Source organism: Aegilops tauschii, chromosome 7 (assembly GCF_002575655.3).
Source record: "Aegilops tauschii subsp. strangulata cultivar AL8/78 chromosome 7, Aet v6.0, whole genome shotgun sequence".
Taxonomy (NCBI): Eukaryota; Viridiplantae; Streptophyta; class Magnoliopsida; order Poales; family Poaceae; genus Aegilops; species Aegilops tauschii.
Window position 1 is genome coordinate 295,878,683 of NC_053041.3, and position 16,883 is coordinate 295,895,565.

A 16,883-nucleotide genomic window follows, 5' to 3' on the forward strand; every position below is an offset into this window, starting at 1 on the left:
TCGGACCTTGTTGATCAATCGTTCTTCCCCTTCATCATCCTCAAGCCGGCGACGTTCAAGTCACGAGTCTCCGGAGCGCAAAAATGATACAAACGCAATTCGTCCACGTCCACATCTCCATGGCGACCATCATCACATACGTGATCCACATCGTCATGAAGGGAAAGTCACCTCCAAGCAACATGTGCACGACGACGATGAACGACATCTACTACGAGCTCAAGTGCGACAACGACACCATCATCATGAAGATGCTCTAGATGCGCAAACCTACAAGTCCCAACAAGCTCTACATCAAGCTACGGCCAAACTTCATGAGCACAAGAGAAGACCGCGAGACAAGCACCACCAAGAGGAAGCTACGGCTACCACCACCACTTCGGCATCTTCGCCAAGTGCTATCAAGGCATCTTCGCCTTTGGACGTACAACATCTTCGCCTACTTCCCACGAGTACGCCTACAACGACTTCATCAAGTCCAAGGCGACCACCTACAAATGAGAGCGACACTTCCATCTTCGGAAGCCCCTCAAAGAAGATGGCCGAGCATGGGAAATTCCCTTCAGTCATGGAGACGAGCTACGAGGTGCCACATCATATGGGCCTCATACAAGACAACGACAAGAAGGTCGAGCAAGGTCCATCCCCTTCGACCACGGCGACGAGCACGAACCTCTTCAACAACATGAAGATGGCGCCCATATTGGACTCATACTCTGAGTCAAGCTACATGAGCGCACATCAGACCTTCTATTTGGTCTCGGAGGAGAGTGATGTTTTGCCACATCCTACGACATTCATCTTTGGAGGCGTTATGGATAAGGAGGTTGAGCATGGGACTATCCCTTCAACCAAGGCGGCGATAGGAGTTGAGCATGGAGACGTTTGCACCTACATCTCTCCGACACCCACATATGATGAGATGCCCCAATTGCCATGTGAGGAGAGCCACCACCCCATGAGTGAGATGAGTGACTCCACCATATATGACATTGAGTGCATTTCCTATGAGAGGATGAGCGTGACCACCACTAGCCCCACACATGAGAGCATGCCACACATCGTATGTGAGGTTGAGAGCCATTTGAGTGACTCCACCAACCATACGAGTGAGAGCATCCAAGAGGGAGTGAGTGAGCCACGACACTTAGTGAGTGAGTTAGCTGACACGGCATGTGAGGCCACTATGATTTCTAACGACTTACCCTCTACTCCGAGCGTGTTTTCCATTTTGGTGCTAGGTCTCCTACATGACGACATGCCTATCCTCGACGAGTCCATACCTCCAATGGAGACGACGATGTCCATGGTGGACGATGATGCACCCCCCACATGGTTCCATCAAGATGAAGATGACCACGACTTGGTCTTCGACACCTCACCGACAACACATGAGCGGTGCTCCAAAGGTAACATAGGTGATGGTGCTTCTCTTGTCCCACTAGTGGACTATCTTGCAAATGATTGCTTGCATGATGTTGATCACCTTATGGATTCATCACATACTATATCTTCTACTTGCTTTGATATGCCACCCATTTATGATGAATATGATGATGAGCATGCTGAATTGCCTAGTTGTGATGCTATGCTCCATAGGATATCATGTGAAAATTCTATTGGTCACTTCATGTTTGACAATCCATTAAGCTTGTCATATGCTATGAGTGAGATCTCCCATATTGCATCATTTCAATCTCGACATAGTAACTATGCATGCCCCATTAACATAAATCCCATTTGCACTTATGGCATAGATGATGAGATGATGGTCATTGGCTTTTGTTTTTCATGTGATGATATTGCCATGCTTCCTTTACATGATTTGCGCAATTCATCTACTATGCCATGCCATGAACACATTGCTTCGGATTTGCATTGTTTTGGATGTTGTCAATATTCTCCACGTGATGTTTTCAATAATTCTCATGAGGAGACCCCCATAGTTTCCTCATACACATTAGGAGATTTTGATGCATTCCATACTTTGCATGATTCCCATGATCATGTGCACCATATGCATTCCATGAATAACAATGCTCTACATATTTCTCATGATGCATTACACAATTTGAGCCTCCATTATGCTATACATAATAACAAACCTCTCATGATGGATGACATGTTTCTATACCATGCATCTCATTTATTTGAGCATTGGATATTTGGTGCTAACCAACACAAGTACGTGCGCATCATAATGGATGATGTGTACATATACCACGCACACACAATTTTCCCCTTGTCTTTGTTTTGTGTAGGTACTCACGTATACTCATCAACCTCTCAATCCCAAGAGTTGACGACACGAGCTTTTGAGAGCAACGATGATTTGGGGTCCCGTGGACCATCCTTACGACCATTCCCTTCGTGCAAGGACTACGTGCATATCTTCTACTTGGCTCTCATACGGCTATGGGCTATATACCACTTGTTCATTTATGCCCATCGTATCGTGTTCAGTTTGCATGTTATGCCTGTTTCTATGTCTTTGCCATGCAATTGTGACCCTTGCTTGCACTTACATATGTTTCACCATTATACTACTTCTATGTTTATTTGCATGCTTGGTGGAGATACTTGTTGCTATTTCCATGTTATATACATGCCCTATGCTATTGTTGATTCTTGTGTTGGGAGAGTCATGATGTTCCATTGCTATTTACATAGGACTTCTTGCCAACACCATGAACCTACTTTTCTCATATCTTGTTTTCATGATTGTGATATGTCATGTGCATTATATATTCCCACTATTTGCACCGATGACATGATTGCCATGATTACCTCTAGTATGTTGCATCTTCGCACTACTAGCTTGCATGACTTGATTCATATGATTGCTTGCCTTGTCGCATCACCCATGTTCCATCCTTACTCGCTTTCTTGGGTTGATGACATATATGTTCATGCCTCTCACACGATATATCTTGATCATTGTTGCTTGTCTCCATTAGTTGCAACTCTCATATCCACTTATAGTGACTGCAACCATGTTATGCTTATTGATCTTGGAGACTTTGGCACCTTACTTGTGATGCATGCTTGTTTGATTGAGCCTATTGTATTTGGTTGTTCTTGCATCATATGCCTCCATACTATGAAATGCTCCCTTGTCCTTTCTTATGATGAGCGTGATGCATACACTTGTTGGGTACCTTACCACACGAATGATAGGTTTTGCACTTCCGCTAACCTCATTTGTTTTTTCGAGTGTTTGTCATGTTCTTTCGTTTTGAATGATTCACAAGGCGGTACCATCACGAGACACCTTGGTCATGTGAAGGCGCACACGATGTGCGACACCAACATTTTCGACATTCTCATAAAGGTGAACTCCTTCCCTTTGAGCCATCCTCAAATACGCATATTGGATGGGTCATTCTTTCATTGTTGTTTCCTTCTTGTTGTCTACATGATACATCTCGCGAACGGAGGAGCGACATTGAAGATTGGCTCTATGGACCTTCACATTGAGGAGCGCTTGGACGTATTGCATGCACCTTCGAACCTCCACTCATGCCATAACATCGAGCATTGGTACATCAACACTCCTTTGACACATTGCACCAACACCTCCATATTTGTTGATTGTGCTCACACATGTCATGCTCGATGGACATATAATACTCACCACAAGTTTGCACCCTATGCATGGATTAACTCACATTATGATTGCCTTGTTGCATCCTGTATTCACATGTCATCCATGATATATGAGCTTGTGCATTCCTTAGAAAATTTGTTGTGATCTTTCTTGATGGCATATTCATACATCATGGTCATATTGTCCACCATCAATTGCATGATAACATACACATATTGAGCATCCATTGCCATGTTCATGCTCTTGATCAACCATCACACTATGACATCATTTTGCACAATGGTAGAATTTGTAGCTTTGTAAACCATGACAACTACCACAACTTTGTGTGCACAACAAATGGATTTGATCTCATGAATGCTTTACATACCATTTTACATCTTTTGGATAAGCATCATGTGTCTTGGCATGCACAATCTTGCCACACGGACTCATACCTACTTGATGGACACTTTGTGTGCGCTAACCATTGTATTTCTGAGTGTCGTTTGTGTTTGCTCTTCTTACATGTATACCACTCTGGTGACACCTGGAGTACTTGGATTGCGCAATGTCTCCCACTCCGTTGAACTACAATTCCCTCCACAACAACTGTTCCCATGGTGATGAGGATCACGATCCGAGGTCGGATCTTTCCCAAGGGGGGGCGGGAGATGATGTGGAGCATCCTACGATCATCCCCATGTACACTACGTCTACTCTCCAAGCCCCAAGAGGACATAAGACGAGACCTCATGTAGCGACCAGACCTCAAATGGTCTGTGCTGCTGTGCACCAGTGTCATCCCTGGATCAGTAATGCTGACACGCATAGTACAAATGGAGGATTTATAACAGAGTAGCAATCACACACTTATTACATCGAATATCTCCGAAGAGATTAAGTATGATAAACATGGCTTAAGGCCATCTAATAACGATAACAGCGGAAGACTTGGAAGATAAGTGAGTCCATCAACACCAGCGGCATCACTGAGTATAAGACCACGACCTAAGGCACCTTACTCGTCGTCTGAAAAGTCTGCAACATGAAACGTTGCAGCCCGAGAACGGGTCAGCACATAGAATATGCTGGCAAAGTAACACATAGAGAATAATGAACAATAATAATGCTATACTACATGCATATATGGCTGGTGGAAAGCTCTATGGTTAAAGTTTTGCGAAAAGCCAATTTTTCCCTACTACAAAGGTATAATTTTATTTAACTATCATGGTGGTTGTTAAACATTGAGAAGGTACCTCCAACTCAATCCCAATTAAGTGTCATCATTAACCCAACAAAATTAATTAAAAGTAACATGGTGATGAGATTCAAATGATAATCCAGGTACTAGATACTCAAGTTGTCCATAACCGGGGACACGGCTAACCATGATTAGTTGGTACACTCTGCAGAGGTTTGCGCACTTTCCCCACAAGACTCGATCGCCTCCGCTTGATTCTCGCACTGCATGATGTTTGAGAAACGGATGACCGAGACACAGTCTTTCAGGAACAATCACTCTTTACTCCGGGTGGACCGGTACACCTACTTTCCCCTACATCTGCTAGCCCACCTCTTCAAGAGATCATGTAACCTACTCAACTATGCTAGAGCCCATAATAGCTTGTGGCTGCACACGGAAGTTTCTAGCATGAATAATCTTATGATCCCTTTGAGCCTGGGTGGCGGACCTTATAAAATCAGACAACACTGGGTTCTCTAGGTGCCTCAATCCACCCAGATGTGAGTTTTAGTTGCCACCTTAAGTTGAACCATTAATAAACATCTCACATCTGTCATGAATATCTCTCAAACCCAATCCACGTCTACGAGCATAGCATGGCAATAATAAAAGCAACGTAGAAGTGACTCCCAAGGGTTTGATAAGAAAACAGGTAATAGGTACTACCTCAACTACTTCCCAGCTCCCACAATTTAATCAGATCCTAATCATGCAATTGTTTGAGGAATAGATCTAATGCAATAAAACTGGGTACGGAAAGTATGATCAAAGTGTTACTTGCCTTGCTGATGATCCGCAAAACCTAGCGATTCGAAGTAACAAGCGGCACACTCCGGGTACTCTATCGCAAACAAACAAACATACATTCAGTACTCATCTAATGCACAGGTAAAACTCAAATGAAAGATCCAACCAGAAAGTTCAACTTAAGAACTCCGGTTTGCAAAAAGAATCAACTCGAAAGAAACAACGAAAGTCAAACGGCGAAAGAAAGAAGCTTCGTTTACTAATCTGGATCTAGGTCAAATTTTACTGTAGCAAAAACTTGTTTGAGTAGGTTAAACGGAAAGAGAATTTCGAGACGAAACTCTAGGCGCTTGAATCGCCTGATTCCGATAAACGAGCGAGAAGTTAAACAGAAACGAAGATTCGATCAGAAATCGAATCTGAGATAATCATAGAAAAAAAATCCGGCGAAAAAGAAAAACGGACGAACGGTTAAAGAACGGACGTTCGTTAACAGAGAAAAACCGACGAACGCGTTCGTTAAAACGAACGGTTCGGTAAACGCTCGCAAAATAATAAAACCGAAAGAAACCGATCTAGGGTTTTTTTTAAACGAAGGGTTTTTTTTAAAACAAAACCGGCGTTGAACGGGGCAGGCAGTACCTCGTCGGGGCGGGGGTTCCGGCGGGGCTTCGGCGCTCGGGGCGAGGGGCGGCGAGGGGGGTGCGGGGTGCGGGGCTCGGGGGGGTGCAAGGGGCGGCTCCGGCGGCGGCGGCAGCTCCCGAGTGCGGCGGCGACGCCGGCAAGGCGGGCGACGGCGGGATGAGAGAGAGGGGGGGTTGAGGGGTATATAAAGAGGGGGGGAGCAAGCTTGGAGGAGGGGGCAAGCTCCGGCGGGATCGGACTCCCGTGTCCACCATGGACACGGCGGCGGCGCTCTTCCGTGCGGAGGAAGGAGAGGGAGACGGGGTGGGCCGGCGGCCTGGCGCTCGGCTGGGCTCGGCCCAGCGGGCGCGCGCTTTTCTTTTGTATCACGGAAAATAATTCACAGAAAAATAAATAAAAGTCAAAAAAATAAAATAAATTTTCCCCGTCTAGTTAGAAAATCTAGAATAGGGTGAACATTTTTTTAGCACAAAATAAATATTTTGAAAACATGCAATATTTTTAATGCAATAAAAATTGCAATAAAATCCAAATAAATTCCAATAAATGATTTTAACATTTTTCCTCCAGTATTTCAATTGTTTTGGAGAAGTCATATTTTCTCCTCTCGTTTATTTTTAAAATGAAATATTTTTCCGGAGAAAAAAATAATTAAAACCAAAATCCTCGTCTTAATATTTGATGACAATCAAATATGAAAATTCGAGAAAAATCCCCAACTCTCTCCGGGGGTCCTTGAGTTGCTTAGGATTTATCGAGGATTTGTCAAAATGCAATAAAACATGATATGCAATGATGATCTATGTATAACATACCAAATTGAAAATTTGGGATGTTACACCTCAAGTATACGCCATTGAATACAAGGTTAACTCGTTCCTCTCCGAACCGTCACTATATCCACATGTGAGACATGGCTACTACCTCAAACATATGTGCTATGCATGAATAGGAACCAAGAGGAAGACCATGGACAAGACGGCGAGTACACCAAGCACGAGTGAAAGGATCGAGAAGAGGTGTCTAGAGGGGGGTGAATAGACTCTAAGAAGAAAGGTTGCTGTCGTGGAATTATCACGGCAGATGTCCTCGTGTAAGGACTTAGTCGTGGAGCCATCGCAGCTAGGAAGCTTAAAGGGGTTAAGCGGGACAAAGGACACGAGGATTATACTGGTTCGGCCCCTTACAGTGAAGGTAAAAGCCTACGTCCAGTTGAGGTTGTATTGATTAGGGTTTCGACGACCAGGAGCTAAACCGCCCTGCCTGGTTATCGATTTGATCTTACTTGTCCTAAACCGCCGCCGGGTTGTCCCTTTATATAGAGAGGTTGACGCCCAGCGGCTCTCAGAGTCCCGGCCGGCTTATAACAGTGTCCGGCTCGGACTCTTAACTATTCTTGCCTTACACTACAAGTTTTGCCATAACGGCGGTTTATCACTACGGGCCTTAAGCCATCTCCGGGTCTTAAGCCCATTACTGACCCGCCGTCCTCAAGCTTGGTACTGGGCTTCACGTGATGATCATTATGACGTAACCCGGCCCCTCCTGGGCGGGTGACTCTAATGGTTATATCCTCAACATTAGGCCCCAGATTGATTTGAACCGGTTCATGTCAATCTTCAATCCCTTTAAGAGAAAATCTTCCGGCTTCTGCTTGTGCGAAGGTTATAACCCGCCGTGACGTCATCTTCTGGATTCCTGGTAACCCGCCATGACGTCATCTTCCATTAAATTCATTTTTTTACTCTATCATATCCCAACGGATCTTATCTTAATAACCATCCCGAGAATCGAGGCGTTTCTGCGGCAAGATAATCATGTCTCCAGCCTCCTCATTTCTCGCGCCCATTTATGAGTCGTCCCTTATAAATAGGCCCGGCCCGTAGGCCTTCGTCACTCTTCTCGATCCCTCGTCTTCCTCCTCTGACGCCCCAGAGCTCGAGCTCCGCCGCCGCGCCCCTTGTCTTCCTCAACCTCAGCCGCTGCATCACCCTGAACTGGTCCAGAGAAACGGCGGCAACCTCCGCAGCTCATCAGCGCCAGTAAGTTCTTGCCACTCCATACAGTAGATTCGCATTAGGGTTCTGTCATTCTCCCCTGTTCTTCGTAGTTCATCTCGAGTTCTTCACAGTTCTTCCACCGCGACCTCTTTTGATCCGGAAAGTAGGATAGAACTCCTGCGGTAGTGGTTTCGCACCCATTTCCAATACTAGCAGATCCCTCTTGCTTGCAAAAAGACCTCATTAGAACTTATGAACTTCTCTGTGCTCGTTTTTAGGTCTAGAAATTTTTTCCTTTCTAGATGATCGTTTGATCCAAAATAATTACTGTGATCTGTGAAACTTGTTTGTGCAACACTTAGGCAAAAATTGCATCTGTTAGCTATGGTGGCTCATATATCCGGCTTAAAAGAGGCCATGCTTTGTGAAATTTCCGGCTCATTCATAATAGAGTTTTAAACAAATTGAATCACTTATGATATCCACAGCGGCTTAGATAACCCGACACAATTAGCCATATATCATTAGGCCCCTTCATAAGCCGCCATCTTGAATACTGAACTGAAATCTTCCTCCGGCTTAAATTTGAACCGGAAATTTTCTTTTGTCATAGGCTTCCGTCTTTCACAATGCCGCCCAAGGCTCCCAAGGCACCCATTACGTGCAACTGGGTGAGATCCAACGTTACTGATAATACCTTAGATGACTTCGTGAAGACGGGTTACCTGCCTAAGAAGGAGGTCATGTCCTATCGTGCGCCTGACCCGTCCAAAGAGAGACCTCAACCAAAGGACAGAGAGGTTGTTGTATTTGCTGACCACATGAGCCGGGGCTTTGCTCCTCCTGGCTCAAAATTCTTCAGAGATGTTCTGAACTTTTTCGATCTGCGACCTCAAGACATTGGGCCCAATTCCGTGTCGAACATTTGTAACTTTCAAGTGTTCTGTGAGGTATACCTTGGAGAGGAACCCAGCCTGCTACTCTTTAGGGAGTTATTTTACCTGAACCGCCAGAATGAATGCGCCAACGGGCCTAGCTTGGAACTTGGTGGAATATCAATTCAACGACAGAGGGATTGTCTCTTTCCTTATGCTGAGCCGCCAAGCCACCCAAAGGACTGGAATCAGACATGGTTATACTGCCAGGATACTTCTCCGGCTGATGAGAACCCTCTGCCCGGCTTTCGCGCCCTGCGTCTGGAGTCAAACCGCCCCCTGCCAGTCAAATTATCTCAAGCTGAGCGTCAACCACTTATCCCCACCATCAACAAAATCAAAGCTCTTCTGGGAAACGACCTTAATGGCGTTGATCTGGTCCGGGTCTGGATTGCTTGGCACGTGATTCCTCTAAGCCGCCGCCCCGGCTTAATGTGTGATTACACGGGCCTGAAGGATGATCCTCTTTGGCACAGCCCCAACGACTTACCTGAAGACGTCATTGATGACATGACCAAGTCCCTTCTGAACAAGAGCTCCTCCGGCGGTAAGCTACTGATCTGAGCACTTCACTTTCCATTTTAACAATTTTCGTCTTAACTTCAAGAAACCTTTGTTGTATTTTTCAGGCTAATGATAAGTTCTGGAAGGTCAGGTATGACCATGAGGCTGCTAAAAAAGCCAGGAAGGTTAAAAAAGCCGCCAGGAGAGCCGCTCCCCGCAAGAAGGGGAGTAAGCCTAGCGCCTCAGACCTGCTTCAGCTGGATGACACCTCCGAGTCAGAGGTAGCCCTTGATTCTTATGCTCTTCTTTGTTTTTTGTTTGTTCTTAACCACCTTATTGACACTGACTATCAGCAGGAAGACACCGAAGCCAGTAACCCGGTGATTGAAGAGGTAACTATACTTTCCTCCGACTCGGAGCCCTTGCCAAGGCTGAAAGTCCGAAGAGTAACCCGGAAAGTAAGATTTTCACATCCTTTAGCTTATCAAGATCCTCAATTTCTTTTGAAGCGACAGATTCATGAGAGCCGGAGACACACCCGGACCAACAAGGATGCATACCTCTCCTCCAGCTTACCTGAAGCATCAAGGAAGTGTCGGACCGAGGTTATCTCCAACTTATATCCTTTTCATCCTTTAGCGGGCGTCACTCGTCAACCGCTTAATTCGTCTGATTCAAACTATCAGGAAACTTCACCTTCCTCTGGTGACTCCATGCAATCTAACTTGCCGGCTTTCAAGACCGCACCCGGGTAATGATGATCAACTTATTTTGTGCTTATCCTACTCATGTTTTTGCACTAACCTTTTGACTTTCAGTGCTCAAGCAAAGCTCAGCAAGAGGGCAAAGAAAAGTAACTCGGTCGAAGAGCCGGTCTTGACTGAACCCAACACCTCTGCCTCTGAGCCGCCGTCTGCACCAGCTCCAGAAACCACCGCTCCAACTGAAGAACAAGCCATGGGGGGTTCTGACAACCCGGAGATTCCCAGCCCAGCTCAACCGGCCGATGACCCGGATGTGGTGATTACCCGGACCGAATATGTTGAGCCGGGAAGACCCACTGTGCTGGCTAGATGCTCTGCTAAGGAAGAACTGCTGGAGCGCCGCAGGGCCAGACTGGATATCACTGAATATGCTAACTTGAGCATTGGAGATATTGTTGCTGGTTATATTGGTCAAGTGCACAACAGCCGGGACCTGGAAATTGACATGGTGAAGCAGATACAGCAAAAATCTGAGGTATAGTTCCCTTGTTTACTCCATAGTCATCCTTACCATGCCAGCCCCCAAGTCTATTACTTATGATAGAATATGTTGTAGACTTAATACCGGCTTACCTGGTAACACTCAAGGGCCGGGCTAAACAGCCTAGGTGAACCTGTCTTTTACCTTATGTTTTAATCAAGTATTTGAACAACTTTGCCCATTAGCCCCCAAGTGCCAAGCACCTTTGCTTGCAGAGTGCTTGGGACTTATTTTCATGAACCGGAACTGTAAATAAAGCTTCTCAGCCTACATTAGCCCCCAAGTGCCAAGTGTCTTTGCTTGCAAAGTGCTTGGGACTTTAATGTTGCATGATAATCACTCAAACTATAACTCGGAACTTGTACAGGCTGCCTGCAAGAAACTTGAGTCAGAAATCTCTGATCTGAAGACCCGCCTGAAGACTCAGGAAAATGAGACCCAGAAGGCCAATGCCAAGTTTGAGTTCAGTGTCTCTGCACAAGAAAAACTGAAGAAAAGATTGGAAACAGAAAGAAAAGCCTGGGCCGATGAGAAGACTGCCTTGCTCAGCCGGGCCGAACAAGCGGAGGCTGCTCTTACTGAAAGAACCGCCGAACTCTCCGGCTTAAAACGCCATGTATCGCAGATGGCCTCCGCAATCTTTGGTAAGTTACTCTGTAAGCTTTAAATAAGTTTACATCATTTATGTCTCATAAGCCCCTCCATTGCTATCAGCTCACCTGACTTTGTTATACAGGCCCCAGAAGCTCCAATCTCAATCAGAACATGCTGACCAAGCTGAAGGCTGTTTACACCTTGGTGGAGCAACTCTACACCGGGTCACAGCGTGCTTTAGCCGTTGTGGCTCTATCCAATGAGGTTCCCACTCACCTGGCAGACGTACTCAGGCGGCTTGCCGTACTTCCTCAACGCTTCCAAGAGCTGAGACGGGCTTCTGCAAGAGCCGGAGCTATAGCTGCTCTGAGCCGGGCCAAGGCGTTTCTACCGGAGCTAGACCCGGCCGACATCGCTCTTGGATACCCCAGCCTGAAGGAAGACGGCACCCCCTTTGACCAGAAAGACTTCGCCGCCTGTGTGAAGAGCGTACGCCCGGTGGCCACCTTGATTGGGAATGACACAGACCTTACCAAGTATCAGCCGGGCTATGACGCGGAGAATCAGAGGATCCCAACTCCACGCTATGAAGCAGTTAGCCTGATCCCTCCAACTCGTAAGCATACCTTCGCCCCAGAAGTTGACCTGGCCGGGTTAATTGATGATGAGGCTCAATTTGAAGCTTTGAGCGGCATTGACTGGAAATCATCAACCTTCCAGGTCATGGAAACAGCCGGAGGAGCGGAGAGGGATGAGCCGGAAGCTTCAACCCAACAAGCACCTTGATTACTTAAGCAGCTCATGGTTACGCCTTATAAACAATGCCTCACCTTTTGGACTCGGGGAGTCCTGTAATAGAGTAGGAAAAACAGTTAATTTTGTCGTGCCATCGTGCACGTGTGCAGCGCTTAACTCCGTTGAAGCTGCTCTTTCATGTTCCTCCGGATTATGTTTGATCATTTACTTCCCTGAAGCTTGAAGAACTATCTTTAATTGTTCTGCATAGAAAAATAAATCACAAGTCTCTAGGCGGCTTACCGCATGGAGAATCATATATCTTACATATAACCCGGAATATAAACCAAGGTCATAAAAGACCGGCTCTCAATCATATCTACGGGATAACCACAATAGCATACCTGCAAGCCTTGCAAGTACACCTCCGGCTTATGTAACCCAAATAATGAGGTTGAGAACGCAACTCCGGTTCATCAGTACCTATAATGCCTATTGTGCGCTATCAACATTATTAATCAAAGTTAAGCCGGCGGAGTAACAACCACCCGTGCACACCTTTGATTTGATCCAACGAACTTGTTGCAAACCAAAAGATCAAAAACTTAGGGGCTTCTGGTTCGAATACGACCAGAGAACCGTCCCAAAGGGGTTAAGCTAAGATTCGAATGCGATCATATGGCCCCCAGTGGCTTTGGCGTTGCCTATCAAGAGGGTACCGACAGCTATGTTCTCTTAGGTTCGAATACGACCCATGTTTGAACAGGAAGCCCCCAAATGACCTGAAGAGTTGTTTAACGATGCTGATTCGAATACGATCCACGTCGGTTCCCAAAGGGGGTTGAGCTATGATTCAAATATGATCAAGAAAACTCCCCAATGAGCTCGGCAATTTGCCAATCAAGTGGGTATCGACAGCTATGTTCTCTTTGGTTCGAATACGACCTATGTTTGAACAGGAAGCCCCCAAGTGATCATATTGTTAACGGCTAGATTCGAATATGATCATAAGCCGGATCCACCTCCAAGTGACCATGTAATGTTGTAATGGAAATAACACATTTACCCTTGGAGGAGAAAAGGACAGAGGTCCTGCTTTATTATTTATCATAATATATACATGGCTATAGAAATATGTACATCATGAGAGCCGGTGGCTCAAGTGTAATAAGGCCGAAGCCGAGCTATGTTCCACGGCCGACGGGTCTCTTCCTCCGACTTACGTGAATCTTTGTGCTCCCAAACATCGATAAGGTAGTATGACCCGTTGTACAAGTTCTTGCTGACCACAAAGGGCCCTTCCCAAGGCGGGGATAACTTGTGTGCATCTGTTTGAACTTGGATGAGCCGGAGCACCAGATCACCTTCCTGGAAGACCCTGGACTTAACCCGGCGGCTGTGATAGCGGCGCAGGTCTTGTTGGTAAATCACCGAGCGAGTTGCTGCCACATCACGCTGTTCATCCAACAAGTCAAGAGCATCTTGGCGCGCCCGCTCATTATCCGCCTCAACATAAGCCGCCACTCGAGGCGAGTCATGACGGATGTCGCTAGGGAGGACCGCCTCCGCTCCATAAACCATGAAGAAAGGCGTGTAACCCGTAGACCTGTTAGGAGTAGTATTGATGCTCCATAACACGGAGGGTAACTCCTCCACCCAACAACCCGGCGTCCGTTGCAAAGGGACCAAAAGCCGGGGCCTGATGCCCTTCAAGATTTCCTGATTGGCTCTCTCAGCTTGATCATTGGATTGAGGGTGAGCCACTGATGAAACATCAAGCCGAATATGCTCTCGTTGACAAAACTCCTCCATGGCGCCTTTAGACAGATTGGTACCATTGTCAGTTATAATGTTGTGTGGAAAACCAAAGCGAAATATCACCCTCTTCATGAACTGAACCGTTGTGGCTGCGTCACACTTACTAACTGGCTCTGCTTCAACCCACTTTGTGAACTTGTCGACCGCCACCAAGAGGTGGGTCTTTTTATCCTTGGATCTTTTAAAAGGCCCAACCATATCAAGCCCCCAGACCGCAAATGGCCAAGTAATTGGAATCATCCTCAATTCTTGAGCCGGCACATGAGCCCATCGCGAGAACCTCTGGCAACCGTCACATTTACTGACCAAATCCTCTGCGTCAGCATGAGCCGTCAGCCAATAAAAACCATGACGAAAAGCCTTGGCCACAAGGGATTTTGAGCCGGCATGACGGCCACAATCCCCCTCATGAATTTCACGTAAAATCTCTTGACCTTCCTCAGGGGAAACACAACGCTGGAAAGTTCCAGTGACACTGCGACGATGCAGCTCGCCATTGATAATTATCATTGACTTAGACCGCCGGGTTATTTGTCTGGCCAAAGTTTCATCCTCAGGCAATTCTCCCCGGGTCATGTAAGCCAAGTATGGTACTGTCCAGTCTGGGGTAATGTGGAGAGCCGCCACCAACTGTGCCTCCGGGTCAGGAACAGCCAAGTCTTCCTCTATAGGCAACTTAACAGAAGGGTTATGCAAAATGTCCAAGAAAGTATTAGGCGGCACCGGCTTTCGCTGAGAGCCCAGCCGGCTTAATGCATCAGCCGCCTCGTTCTTCCTGCGATCGATGTACTCTACTTGGTAACCCTGAAAATGTCCAGCAATGGCATCCACTTCGCGGCGATAAGCCGCCATGAGAGGGTCCTTGGAATCCCACTTGTCTGACACTTGTTGGGCCACTAAATCTGAGTCGCCAAAGCACCTTACCCGGCTCAAGCTCATCTCCTTAGCCATCCGAAGACCATGGAGCAAGGCCTCGTACTCAGCCGCATTGTTAGTACAGGTAAACATCAACCGTAGCACATAGCAAAACTTGTCACCTCGAGGGGAAGTTAATACAACTCCAGCCCCTGAGCCCTCCAATTGCCTAGACGCGTCGAAGTGAATAGTCCAGTATGTATTATCCGGTTTCTCTTCAGGCACCTGCAGCTCTGTCCAATCATTGATGAAATCCACCAATGCTTGAGATTTGATAGCAGTGCGTGGCACGTATTTGAGACCATGAGGCCCAAGTTCTATAGCCCACTTAGCCACTCTTCCTGTGGCTTCTCTGTTTTGGATGATATCTCCTAGGGGAGCAGAACTAACCACAGTGATAGGGTGACCCTGGAAATAATGCTTAAGCTTCCGGCTTGCCATGAATACCCCATAAACAAGCTTCTGCCAATGTGGATACCGTTGTTTGGACTCAATGAGTACCTCGCTGACGTAGTAAACCGGCCGCTGAACCGGATACTCCTTACCCTCTTCCTTACGCTCCACCACCACAGCCACACTGACGGCTCGTGTGTTAGCGGCTACATACAGCAATAAGGTCTCCTTGTCAACAGGAGCAGCAAGGACTGGGGGCTCAGCCAGCTGTCTCTTCAAATCCTCAAAAGCAGCATTAGCAGCATCATTCCAGATAAAGTCATCTGTTTTCTTCATCATCTGGTACAGTGGCATGGCCTTTTCACCCAAACGGCTTATAAACCGGCTCAAAGCGGCGATGCGACCCGCCAGACGCTGGACGTCGTTTATGCACGCCGGCTTAGCCAGAGAGGTGATTGCTTTGATTTTTTCCGGGTTAGCTTCAATGCCTCTGTGAGAAACCAGAAAACCCAAGAGCTTGCGTGCGGGAACACCAAAAACACACTTGGCCGGGTTAAGCATCATCTTGTAAACCCGGAGATTATCAAAGGTTTCTCTAAGATCATCTACCAAGGTCTCCTTCTCCCTGGATTTAACCACGATATCATCCACATAGGCATGAACGTTGCGCCCAATCTGGTTATGAAGACAATTCTGCACACAACGCTGGTAAGTCGCCTGTGCACTCTTGAGCCCAAAGGGCATAAACACATAACAGAAGGCTCCAAATGGAGTAATGAACGCCGTCTTCTCCTGGTCCTTAACTGCCATTTTAATCTGATGGTATCCAGAATAAGCATCCAAAAAACTTAAGCGCTCACAACCCGCCGTAGCATCAATAATTTGGTCAATACGGGGGAGAGCAAAAGGATCAGCCGGACAAGCCTTGTTTAAATCCGTGTAGTCCACACACATCCGCCAGGTGCCGTTCTTCTTGAGCACGAGCACCGGGTTAGCTAACCATTCTGGATGAAAAACTTCAACAATAAACCCGGCCGCCAAGAGCCGGGCTACCTCCTCACCAATGGCTTTTCGCCTCTCCTCATTAAACCGCCGGAGGAATTGCCTGACCGACATAAATTTCGGATCAATATTGAGAGTGTGCTCAGCGAGTTCTCTAGGTACACCCCGCATGTCAGAAGGCTTCCATGCAAAAATGTCCCTGTTCTCACGGATGAACTCGATGAGCGCACTTTACTATTTCGGATCCAGATTGGCACCGATGCTGAACTGCTGAGATGAGTCACCTGGAACAAAGTCAACAAGTTTAGTCTCATCAGCGGACTTAAATTTCATTACCGGCTCATGCACCGTGGTTGGCTTTTTCAAAGACGTCATATCTGCCGGGTCAACCTTGTCCTTGTAAAACTTCAACTCCTCTGTTGCACAAACAGATTCAGCGTAAGCCGCGTCACCTTCCTCACACTCCAAGGCTATCCTTCGGCTGCCATGAACCGTAATGGTCCCATTGTGACCCG